The sequence below is a fragment of the Ambystoma mexicanum genome, chromosome 6p, assembly GCF_040938575.1.
Source record: "Ambystoma mexicanum isolate Mex_15411 chromosome 6p, UKY_AmexF1_1, whole genome shotgun sequence".
NCBI classification, from domain to species: domain Eukaryota; kingdom Metazoa; phylum Chordata; class Amphibia; order Caudata; family Ambystomatidae; genus Ambystoma; species Ambystoma mexicanum.
Window position 1 is genome coordinate 217,502,588 of NC_090935.1, and position 13,931 is coordinate 217,516,518.

A 13,931-nucleotide genomic window follows, 5' to 3' on the forward strand; every position below is an offset into this window, starting at 1 on the left:
TCCCCCAAATCTGTTAAAGTTTTCAATCAGGCAATACACCCGGGTCTCAGCCTAGCATGCAATGCACAAATTAAATATGTATTTATTGTGTCTATAGGTTCAATTTCCTGAGTGATATGCCATTCATATCACACGCCTTCTCAAAATACCCACAGGTCACAATGGACCAGGAATCAGGCTGGTTGGTAAAGGTAATATATATTTATTTATTTAAAATTCGATTCAAACACAAGTTTCAATTTATGGGACAGCAATCACCAATGTGGTGACAATACAAATAAGAACGTAGATAAGGCAGTTGGATTCACTTATAGCAACACAGAAGATTAAACGCAGAGAAAAGAACAGTTTTGGATTGTTAAAAAGATAGCACTGAAGTTAAGATTTCCCGCTGCAAATTTCTCAACTCACAAAGAAGCAATTCTACACAGATGTCAGTAGGCAGCAGGTATTCAGCAATATAGGACAATGTACAGGGTTTGAATACAATCTTCCCTCCCCAAACAAGAGAGAAAAACATTTTTGGAAATTTTACACTTTTAAAATGACCTTTGAAAATGGCTTAGAAAAACAATGAAAAGTGTGCACAAAGTCCTTAAATTGATATAGTACCCACTTTGAATCAGAAAGGAAGTTTGGAAATACTTTGAATGGGAAAACACACATATAAAACCTTTGCAAAAATGTGAATTCCCACCTAAACTTCACTATGCAATTTTTAATAATAACGGTTCAAATACACTGTTTCTGTACGCAGTTATTAGGTGTGGAGGTAGCTAAAGGTCTTAGGTCTAAGTCAGAGTTTAAATTAAGTCTCTAGCTATTATATTGAGTAAGTTATACAAATTTGAATGAGAGGCGTTTTTAGAAAAATATAACAAAGCAAAGCAGAAAATCGTTTTAAAATGACAGGTTGATTTTATTTAAACTAGATTAATGGCTAAGAAAAAGAGAATGCCCAACATGAATCTCCACAGTTACGCACGGCAGATTGTAACCCTTCACGTGGCAGATACTCCTTTTTTCTTTATGGTAATTACATTTATTTAATCCAAATTACTAATGACTTATGTTCAAGAAAATACAAAATGAGAAAATCAGCGCTAACACTAAGAATTACAGATAAGGTTGCAAGAATGGTTCTGACAATATTATAGGTTCTTAATTAAAGATAGGATGGTTTTAGATTCGGATGGGACAAGGCAAGGCAAATATACTATGGTTTACTATGATTCCTATTGATAGTTACAGTCCAGTTTATTTTAAGATTTTGGACCATCAAGTTCTCGTCATCACGGACCGGGTCTGCAGACAGCAGGGCTTCTGGCGGGACAGGTCAGCTGGATTGGCACCTCGGACTGGATTGGATTGGCCCTTCTGGTTGCTGGACACTGTAGATCAGTGGGATGGCGAGTTTCAGCAGGCAAGTATTAATGGTAGCAAGCCTGACTGGATCAAATTGTTTCCCTTTGGTTTTGGGATAGTTTCAGGATTTGGGCCTAGCTGAAAATGAGTTCAGCAATACTGAGGCCTTGGCTTTGTCATGAAATCTAGGAACAGGATGAAGAATTCAGAAACAGGGCGCCATGCGGAAATCAGGATGGAGTCAGGAATCAGAGTCCCTGTGCGTTGTGAGGTTCCCTTATTTAACCTGCCAAATGACATCACTAAGTTTATGGTAGGGGCAGACTTAGAACCCACACCCACAAGGCTATGATTGGTCCAAGGCACATTTCCTGCCTTGCTTTTTGCCCGTAGGCTGACAGAAAGGGTTCTCATGTTTTATGGATGTGTCTTGGAACCCTCCAATAGTTATTGGGACCAAAATGTAACTTACCACCAAATACACATTCATATACTTATGACCTCTAATAAAATTGGATACATAAATGACATATTTCTTGGGTCACATTTACATCCAACTATCAAGCCGGTGAGACTTGGTGTTGTCTTTCTATTGAATTTTGGCAATTTCAATCATAAAGGTTTGGGCTAACAATTCCTACTTCGGTACATCTATGTGAAATCACCCCTAGAATATGGGTACACAATTTTATATTTTCAGCATTAATAGTTTCTGCACAATTAGTCTTTTTGCATAACTTCAGTTCTTTACGCAGTAAGAAATCCGACCAAGCCTTCATATGTCTATCATAAATTCAAATTTCAATGTATGTACTTTTCATCCCTTTACTTTTTATTGCCACCAAGTTAAATGTCATGAAGTTCTGTGGCAAAATAGTTAATTTAAATCCAAAATCACAAATCTGTTTTCTTTTTCCTTCCGAAGTGGGAGCAGATGGCCAGTCCTTTGAAGTTCACTGAGAAGCCTCTCCCAGCATCCTGCCCCTCCCCTGGGCGGATGAGTGTCCAAGCCTTCTATTGTCTTTGCCTGGGGCACAGACAAATGTCTAATGAAGCGCATTTTCATGAATATGCGAGGCCTCCCCGCAGCAATTAGGCCATCCTGCCACCAGTGAAGTATCAATCTTTCCCAGGCTAAGGACTGTCAAAGCGGAAATAGTTAATTAACTCCAAACTGGGTTACTTTAAGATTCACCTAAATCTTTCATTTAAACATATAAAATGAACACAGTTTATAGGTGGATTCTTACATTAGCAATGCTTTGACATTTCTTAAAGAATTAGGCCTTTCAACAAAAACATTCTTTCAAAACAGGCGATTTTGCACTTTCTTCATGGAAAAACACATTAAGTGAGTTCTTTCAAAACCAATTTTCCTACGCAGCACATGTACATTTGATTCAGCATTAGGTCTTCCCTTGAGTGCTGGGATGTTTGCAATCTTGATGCATGTATCCAGTCTTTGTTTGGAGTTTCTGTCTGCACAGCTGATTCTGTTACATGTTGCAATTTTAGCCACGTTTTTCCTGTGGAACTGAAAACAAATGCTCCTGGGCTGCTTTTTCCTTAGATATATATAATAGATCTGTCAGTCAATGAGGCCCAGTTCCTCTGAGCCACACTGGATGATCCTGTGTTTGTAGTACCCTTTTAATCTCAATAATTTCAATGGAAATAAATGCTTCTATCACCAAAAACAGCACATTTGAAGGGCGCAAAGCTAGCATTTTAAAAGGCATTTTCGGTTTTCAGCACAATTCTGCTGCTTTGCACCACGTAGAATGTGGCAGAGCACACTGGCATTCTCCTGCAGTTTTTCACCCCCCCTGACCGAGTGTGGCAAGGTGTGCAAGCAATTCTGGTTGTGACCCAACGCAGTTTTCAAGATTTTGGCGTGCACAGGAGTCAGCACATCCATTTTGGGTTGTTTCTTTCCCCATTTGGAAAGCGATACAGTGGGGCACATTGGAATGGGTCAAAATATCCCACAACCAGCAACAGAAGAGTCAAGACCATGTGGGTGCACACTCAGGAAACTCCGGCGATTACCCGATTGTTGAAAACTACAATAACCAGAAGGCCTTGGAAGATGGCAAAGAAGGGGTCAAAGTGGTGATTCAGGGGTTTTGTAAAAACCTTGGGACAGTCAAAAGTCTTTGACCGACAAATGATTGTGAAGCGAAGGGAAATTAATCCTACTTGCTGAAGTCAGCAAGAACTAACCCGGTGGAGGGATGCTGATAAAAAGGGGCAAAGCATTAAGTCCCTGTGAACAATATGTCACAGAAGTTGGCAAGTGTGAACCAGCGGAGGGATGCTGACAAAAAGGGGCAAAGCATGAAATCCCTATGAACAGTGTGTTGACAGGAGTGAACCTGACCAAGGGATATCCACAGTGAATTGTTTGCAAAGACATTAAGACTTGTGAAAGTAAAAAAAGCCATAATGAACCCAAAGGAGGGAGGCTAATGTCTGAATGGTGGCCCAGCCCGAACGGGGGCGATCCAGGGATGGAAATTCATCACCCTGAAGCAAATTTTGAGAAAGCCTGAAGAATTGTTTAAAAGACGTTGTGATTCGTGAATGAAAGAAAAGCCATAGTGAACTTTAAGTCTGGAGGCTGATGTTTATGAAGGGGTCTGAGCCCGAAAGAGGGAGATCCAGTGGTGTAAAGTCATCACCCAGAATTCATTGAGAAAGGAACTGTTTATTTGGTTGATTGAATACAATTTGTGAGGGGTCTGCACCCAGAAGAGGGGGACCCAGGAGTGAAGCCATCACACAAAGTATACGTGAAACAAAACTTTGTGTTTGTTTGTTGAAAGCATCAGGCCCTCAAAGGCAAGAGACTTTAGTTAGGAGACTTAACCATCGGAAGAACCTGATAGCTGGTACGGAACTACTGGCTCTCGCTGGGAAAGCTGAGCGTGTGCTGTGCTCCAAAGTCCCACCTTGTCCATGATGAAAACGTGGGGAAGGGAGACCTCAAGTACTGCATCCTGACTTATTATTTGTGAACACTTCCTTCTTTCCTGAGAACATTATCCCACACTTCTTTTTGTATTTAGAGTAAGGATTGGCAATAGGTCTTCCTTATTATAGGCCTTTTTAGTTTTGACACGACACCACTAGGACTGCATTATTATTATTTGATGGTCGAAGCTTGCTCCCATCTTAGATTTAGGTTTAGATTAAGCGTTTTTACAACTTACCTTTACAGTTTTATAAACACCCTTGAACTGTGATCATTTCTGTCTGTCTTTACTGTTGCCACCATGAGTTTCTTACAGACCTCCTTGGCCATTATCATACTATGGAGTTGAAAAGTGCTGTTACTAATTTAGTAATTGGTCACGATAGCGTGACACAGGTTTTATTGATGTGTAATTTTAATGCATACAGTCTACCTCATGACCTGTGTCCTCCTTTTGTACAACATACAGTTAACTAACAAGGTATAGTATGGCCCAAATCCCTGGGTATGGTTGATATATGTATGCTGAATGGCAGGTGCCCCTATGACCATCCAGGTAACTTCACAAGAGTTATTGCTACTTCGGCAATCATAATTGGTTATGTATTCTGCTCCCCTACCCTCCTTAATACCAATCTGGATAAGTCGGTCTTACCTTGGGAAGTAAGTGACAATTTTCCAATTATGAATATACTAGACTTTGATATCTCACAACCTGCTACTGATAATATTAGATCAATTGACATAAATTATAGAAAGAACCGTCTTATGTGGAATCCTTCCAATACACTTTTGACGAATTAGCGTTTGATCTCTGCCGATCTCCGCATCGGGCAAGAGTGGCAAGATATTAACTTGGGTGCTGATCCATTGACCACCAGTGCCAATATGGAAGTGTCGATATCTCAAAATTACCATCTTGTAGTGGCTACTAAGTTTGTATTGGAAGTACTTCCTAAACTTACTTGCAGATTTGCTGCTACATACGGACCCACCTGATATTTATGGTACCAGAACTAATTATCATGATAAGCATAAGCATACATTTGATAAAAATATCCGTATGGCCAAAATTGTTTTATGGAGGCATCTTCGGTCTATTTATTTGTACATCCAAGTAGGGTCGGTGGTTGCAGAACTAATCAGGGAAAGGAAAATGTCATTTTTCCTGGTGCTTCGGAACTACCGAAATAAGAAAAAAGCAAAATGGCATCTCCTTCTGACCGGTATGCAAACCGACAATCACAGACTTTTCTGGGAAATAGTTAGACTAATTCCCCACTAATTGTCAAATGTTACCTGTGAAAAATTGTCTGCATTTATTGAAAATACCTTGGGCAAATCAATAACAGTTGGTGCTTTTCTCTCTCGCCTAGGGACTTGAGCATAATTATGAGGACCTTTTTTCAAAATTCTTATGACCCAGGTCCGAATTGCACATGTAATGCTCTCATTATATTGAATCCGGACTGGTGGGGCAGCCCTTTTTGTCACCTGTTTAAAATCATTAGTCAATCTGGATATATACCACCTATGTGATTCGAAAGTGAAATTGTGCCAAAATATAAAAAAAAGGCTCAGGCGAGAAGCTACAAATTATTGTTTGCTGGCCATGCTTGCTGCCCTGGCAAAGATGTTTGCTAGGGCATTATTATTAGAACTGAGTGCCTGGGCATCTGAGTATAACCTTATCCCTAACTTTCAAACAGGGGTCATTAAGGGAGCTGGTACCTTGACAAACATCTTAACACTAGTGGGATTAATTGAATATCATTGGATGACGAGCCAACAGCACACTTATGCTGTATTCATCGACTTTGGTGCTGCATTCAACACCATCTACCGAGAAAGACTGTGGCAGAAAATGCATGCGTGGGGTATACTGCCTGGACTCCTCAAGATGATCATATCACTTTAAACATCCACTAAAGGTAAGGTTTGGACAATAGTTCTGGCATAACTATGCATTCATTTTACACCAAGCTTGACCTCAACAAAGATCTGTATTAGCCCCAACATTATTTAACTTGTATCTTGCCGATATTCCTGAAGCCTTGAGAAGCTCTAATACTAATTCTCATTGGTTGGCTGATTCTAGGATCCCATGGCTGGGATAAGCAGATGATGATGTCTTGCTGGATAGCACCCCTCATGGTTCTAATGCCTGTTGGATTGATTCTATCAATATGTGGAGTTAAATGACCTCTTCATCCTCTTCTGCCCAGAGTCCACTAGAATGACCAAGAGATGCTTGCTGAGACTGGGAGAGCCGCGAATAGATCAGATTACTACTATATTGGTTTTACTCTTGACCTACGTCTACAGTGGGATAAGCACTTGTTGGGACTTAAGGTGAATGGCTGTTAGCTAACGGGGGCCATACATAAATTCGCTAAATAGAGGCAGGTTACTCCTTAACATCTTTAATCCAACCTTATAGATCCAAAATTCGACCAGTTATACTCTATGGCATAGAGATATGGCGCATAACACTTAAAGGCCCTCATTACAAGTCAGGCGTTAAGGGTTTAACGGCGCCGTCGGCGCCGTTAACCCTTAACGCCTGATTCACACTTTATCGCCTGCTTTTTGCAGGCGTTAAAGTCCAAGGCGCTAAGCGACCTTGGTGCTAATTGCGGTGCCGTAATTAGCGCCTTCCCCATCCCCATTACGCCCTATGGGGCAAAAATGGGAATGGGGAAGGGCAAATGGTGAATGGGGAATTACCGCCCCACTCACCTTGGAATGGGGCGGTAATTCCGCCATCCACCATGGCGGAATCTGGCATGGACCATGGTGCTAATAGCACCATGGTCCACCGCCTGACTTGTAATGAGGGCCATAGAGTGTTAAAATAGAATCCCAATCTGTAAAGTCTATTCTCAATTTTTCGGCTGCTACCCCAATTGAGTATGCTTTACTTGTGCTTCAAATGAATACCATTATTAACAATATCTTGATAAATGTAATCACTATTTGAATGTGAAGCACGCCCCAGTTAATTCCTTGCTTGAGTTGAATGATCTTCTTGGACAGTGTGGTGTCACTGGTTGCTGGAATATGTATACCCGCTATGGATCTTCTGTAGATTATTATTTGTCAACTAAATTTAATCTTTGCCACAAAATATGGATCTATCATACGGAGATGGAACAAACTGTTGTGAATTTGTCAACCAAATGATTGGCTTGTGAATATTTATTCCAGGACTCTGTCTGTCGCAATGTTGGTGGTTATCTGACTGCTTATCCCTATAATTGGATCACTGCCAAATACCTTTGCATCACATGTAACCTAGTTGCTTCAAGAGAGGAGGCAGGAGGACGGATGGGAGTTCCGAGGCACTTGCATGGTTGTAGATTATGCAGAGGAGCTGTAATGGAGATGGTTAAACATTTGATACCACAATGTGAGGCTCTGAGCCTATTAAGAATGTCCACACTCTTAACTTGGGGCACATTATCGTCCAACCTGATTTTAGCACATTATGGATACAGTGTTATGAAGGTAGTGTAAATGTGGGGAAAGATTGAGATTATTTACAAGATTTTAGTTTGATGTTTATTCTGCTTTTATACTTGATTGTACATTTTTTGACAAATAATGTATGTATTGTGATTGTGCAAAAAGCTATTATGAAGCTCTACTGCAGTAATTAATAAATGAAAAAAAATATTTAGTTGCATATTGTCACAATTTTTCTGATTTTTGTGGCTGCAAACGGTGAGTATCTTATTGCATCGTTAACCCCAGCCATCAAGGGCATAGGATAATTACTGGTCAAGCCTGGCCCTCTACCAGGTGCTTAACAGTATTAGCACACCAGGGTACCCCGCATGTGCTAACATATATATTTTTTAAAGGCATTCAAGAAGGCAACAACAGCTCATACAAGATTTCCTTTAAAACAAGCATTGGCAAAGCCAATAGTTTTGGCATTTGCTGCTGTCCTTTGCATTTTGCATTTATAGTCACCAGTGTGGAAGGAGGGGAGCACAAGGTTTCAGGGGAGGATGCCGGGAAGGATGCAGGTCTGCAAGAGACTGAGAAGGGGTATCGATAAAGGGAGGAAGCCACTGAGAGAAGGTGTCATTGATGATGAGCAAGAGGAAATGGGTGAGAGTGGGGGCGTAAGAGAAAAGGTGAGGGTTTGCGAGTAAAGGTGAGAGTTGGAGAAGATAGAATGAGGGTTAAAGACGGAATATCTTCAAGGGTGTGAGGAGGAAGGGTGTGAAAAGCAAGTGAGAGTGGCAGCACACAGAGAGGGACAGCACACAAGGTGGCAGTACAAAGACAGGGTGACAGCACAAAGAGAGACAGAGACAGCACACATAGGTAGAGACAGCGCACAGAGAGCGTGTCAGTCAAGATAGAGTGACAGCACATAGAGTGACAGCACAAAGAGTGACAGCACAAAGAGAGAGACAGCACGCAGAGAGCACACAGAGATAGACAGTGCACATAGGGAGAGAAAGTGACAGCACACCGAGAGAGACAGCACACAAGAGAGAGAGTAACAGCACACAGGAAGCAAGAGTGTGACAGTGCACCGAGACAGGGACAGTGCACAGAGAGACAGCACACAGAAAAAGAGAGACAGCACACAAAGAAAGTGAAACAGCACAGAGAGAGAGACGGCACACAGAGAGAGAGACAGCCACAGAGAGAGAGAGAGAGAGAGAGAGAGAGAGGGAGAGAGAGAGTGAGACAGCGCACAGACAGAGTTAGACAGCACCCAGACAGAGACAGGAGGAGAGTTTACAGAGATCTTGCATTGTCTATTGCCAGGCATAGCTTTTAAGCTCAATTCACATTGCATTCTGCTATGTTTAGTGGAATATTTAGAAAACGGAAAAGGTACCACCATGACTTGAGCTAAAATCCAGTATGTGCAGATTATCACTTGCGGGTGCTGCATATATACATATACATTTTTAAATAAGTGTGAACAATCAAGGAATGTTGTTAGGTGGTGAATCTGAGGATGTCGTCCCTTCCCCCGTGGCGGGAGACCTTTCCCATGAGGCCAGAGCAGTGCATCCACAGTACAATATTCACGCTGAAGGTTGTGCACCGAGGGATAATCACATGGGAAGGAAGCACTTTATGGGATTAGGGATGTTCACACCCAGAGAACACGATATTCCCCCACGTCAATATACATACACCCTTCTCCAATGATAAATCCACCTTCCCCTTCTTTTGATATGGCCAATATTTATGCTATTGTCAACTTAGCCAACCTGATATACTTGACCAGAGTAAAAACTCAGACAATACCAAATATGCTGCATAGGGCTCGATTTGGAGTACTTAGAAGAAGATGAGCATCTTAACTATTATATATAGCAACATTTGTGGTTTTGTAGTCAATGGATTACTGCATTATGCCGTAGATATAATGAATTTATATCTGTACATGATATACTTCAATAAAAACTATAAAACAAAAAAAACAAAAAAAGAAGAAGATGAGCAGGAGTCCAAGCATGACTCTAGAGAAGCAGAGTGAATGCTCTAGCCTATCATGGTATGTGATTGGCCAAAATCAATTCCAATATTCAGCGCGAGAATTTAAACAGATTTCAGCTGATACAGAGAGAGAGCTGTCCTCCATGGAGTAATCTCGAAATCCGTGCACTAGCCAAGCAGACTAGAGCCAACATAGAGGTAGCCATGTGCAGAGGAGGAGAACCCAAAAGTAGTCCAGGAAGGAAGCACTGCTCGGGCTGCTGTTGAGTAAAGCTTCTGAGCATCCCAGGCACCGGCAAAGTGTCTGAGTGAGAGAACGCCTCACCGGGGAGAAGCAGACGCCTGCTGAGCCGCTGCAGACTGTAGTGGAGCCCCAAACACAACTGGAGCCTGGACAGATGAAGCAGCTGCTCGGGAAACACTGGTACCTGCAGGAAAGAAGCAAACAGGTTCATAGGTTACCCAGAGGTGATGGAGGTCCGGGGAAGCAAGGGGGTGAAGGCAGAAGCTGGAATAAGAGTGTCTGAGACCCTGTAAATGAATTGCAAGGCTGGGGCCCGCACCCATATGAGAAAGAGAAACATTTAGAATATTGCGATTCTGTGACCCGCTAGCATATGAGAAACCGAAATAACGCCATCCAGAATATTGCAAGTCTGGGACCCGCACCGAAAGAGAGACAGACCACGAGAGGACACATGCTTGGCAGAAAGAAAAAAAAAACAAGCAGTGATGAATTTTACGAGTCGCACCTAAAAAGGGACAGTCCATGAGAGGTCATAGGTTTGTCAGGAGAGTGAACCAAGCTGTTGGAGCTTATGAAAGGGGAATCTGATCAGCACATTACCCTTTCATAGATGGAATTACCTGCATCATTGTATTATTTTATGAAAATCAGAATAGCCAGGGCTTTCTCACACTTGCCAGATGAGTCATATAGGAAGGGGTCAGTCTCTATGGAAGTGCATGGGGAAGTGCATGGGGCCACCAGTTAAAATAAATAAGACTCCATGGAAGTGTATGATGCCACCCACTAAAAAATATGTGAATCTCCATCAAGGTTTATGAGAGCACCTGTATAGGAGTGAGTGAGTTTCTATTTATTTACTTATTTATTTATTTATTTATTTAAATTCTTATAATGTGCCACACGCCCATATGCTTCAGAGTGAAAGTGTATGAGCCCCCCGTTTAAAAGAGGAAGAACCCATGAAAGTGCATGGGACCACCTCTGAAGGTATGAGTCTGTCTCCATGGAAGTGTATGAGGCTGCCAATTTAAATAAGCGAATTTCCGTGGGCATGTATAAGACCAACTGTGTACAGATGAGTGAGTTTCAATACTATTAGTCCTCCGTTTAGAATGAGTTAAAGGAGAGTTCCGGGACTTTTTTTTTATTGTCCCTACGGTTCGGCCATGTGTTTTTAAGCATAACTCGGTAGATCGTAGAAAACTTTCCCATGGACCTTACCCGACTTTTCGTCCATTAACGCACTCGAAATCAGCCGCCATTTTCTGATAATCCTATCATTTCCCCCCATCGCCCTGGCTCACCTGCTTTTGCGGCACTAAATCAAATCCCCCGCCCCTGAGCCTGACATCAGCAGACGCGTACCGCCCATTTCCCAACGCCAAAGCACGTTTCGTGTCAACAATCGCTGCGCCTCAGCTAATGAAGTGTCGCCATGGAAATGGCAGGACGCCTCTTTCCTCAATAAGTATAAACACACCGTTTCACAACACACAGCAGCAGATTTTCGATTCCATTCCTCTCTCTGTGTTACTTTGAGTATTCTGTGACTCGTTTCTGTGCTCTGGTCAGCTACCTTCGCTGCTTCTAGGCCTTGTGAACACCTGTACCATCTCTGTAAATTATTTTACTTTCTTTACCACACAATGGCTACAATAATGCCGTATATGTACGAGCCCGAGTACACCGAGGAAGAACTACTGGAAAGGCAAGCACGCGAAAACGATGGGGATTCGGACGGCAGTTGGGAGGACCAGTCAACGGATGAAGAGCCTGGACCATGTCGCATGGACGGCGTCTCCACCTGGTGCACGTGCAATCGGTGCGAGCTAATGCCAACTGAGGAGGAGAACTGCTGCTGCCGTGAAAATTCCGGGTGCTTGGCCTACATTTCAGAAGGCGAGCCAAGTCCGCAATGCATCACCGAGCTGCCAGAGTTCAGGGAAGCCTGCCTCTCACGGACCGTGTTGAGGATGATGATGGTGCTTATGCACGAACTTCGCGGCACTGTTCGTCCACGTAATCCGAGTAACGAGTAAGTATACTCTGGTTGTGATGTCAGTGATGCCACTACTATGTCATGGTCGTCTCCCACATATAAAATTACATCTACATATCATTCGAATGCATGTAAACTGGTTCCATATTGTGCATTTTCTAGATAGAATTTTTTTCAAAGCAGAATGACATTTTTTACCTGAATCGACAGTGATAAGAAAGTTTTGTCATTTTAATACAGTTTGCATCTTTCATTTTCACAGGTGGTACAGGCTGGTGGCCTATCGTTGCTTCACTTGGTGGCTTCACGGGAGGCTCGGACACCGCGTTCGGAGAGTAATACCTGCCTGTGCGGTACTTGCCATTAGACAACATTTCCCCAGCGACAGTGGACAATACCGCGGATTTTCCCTGGATGTGCTGCAACCCGAACTTTACAATGTGTAATGTTTATTATTTATGTTCAATTGAAATTAAGATCTAAAATAAAACCCAACATATATTTTAACAATGGTTGTTTTGATTTTTTAAATGAATCTAGTGTGTCTCCATTGAATAGTCTTCCTGTGCTTTGTCTTGTCACACCACATGTCTCCGGCCAGCATCCTCCCTCACGCTGGCCGCCCACCTCCAATCCACATAACCGTTGAACCCATATGCAGCAGACATACATATGTTATTTTGCGGGTTGGCATCAAGCCTCCCGGCCTTGCCTCCTCCCCCAAAAATACTTACCACACCACTTTGTTCAAGCGTTGGCAATAAAAGGCCGTTGGATTTTATTGATACAAAACATGGTTATAGGTAAATAATCAATATGGTTGATCATAATAAATCATCCTTTTGGGCACCGGGTACAGAGATGACCCCCTCTGGCCCGTGCCGCCTTGCCACCACAGGCCAGCCTGCTGCTGATTAACTGCCTAGGCATCCAGGGTCTCCAGGGTGAACTGCACCCATATATTCTCCTGGGAGGGTGAGGTATTTATAAACTCACCCCCCTGCCTTCCAAGTATTAGATCCTGCAGCCTGCCTCTTACATGCAGTTAGATGGCCTCTCCTTGGTGAGGCCCTGCGGCAAACGAGTCTTGTCTGCACGACCACCGCCCCAATCCACCCCCCCGCCCTATCAAAGGCAGTTCGCACCGGGGTACTTGTGCTGGCAAGTGGAGCTGTCAGGGAGCGATAAAGGCCAAGAGGTGCCAAAGACCATGTACACTTCAAAGTGGTCCATAGAGCATGGGTTGTTGTTCCCATGTCTACCTCCAGACCCCGTGTCTCCTGCCAAGCATCCCCCCTCACGCTGGACGGCCCCCTGCAATCCACATAAGTGTGTCTCCATTCACGAGTCTTCCTGTGTCTTGTCTGCACGACCACCGCCCCAATCCACCCCCCCGCCCTATCAAAGGCAGTTCGCACCGGGGTACTTGTGCTGGCAAGTGGAGCTGTCAGGGAGCGATAAAGGCCAAGAGGTGCCAAAGACCATGTACACTTCAAAGTGGTCCATAGAGCATGGGTTGTTGTTCCCATGTCTACCTCCAGACCCCGTGTCTCCTGCCAAGCATCCCCCCTCACGCTGGACGGCCCCCTGCAATCCACATAAGTGTGTCTCCATTCACGAGTCTTCCTGTGTCTTGTCTGCACGACCACCGCCCCAATCCACCCCCCCGCCCTATCAAAGGCAGTTCGCACCGGGGTACTTGTGCTGGCAAGTGGAGCTGTCAGGGAGCGATAAAGGCCAAGAGGTGCCAAAGACCATGTATACTTCAAAGTGGTCCATAGAGCATGGGTTGTTGTTCCCATGTCTACCTCCAGACCCCGTGTCTCCTGCCAAGCATCCCCCCTCACGCTGGACGGCCCCCTGCAATCCAC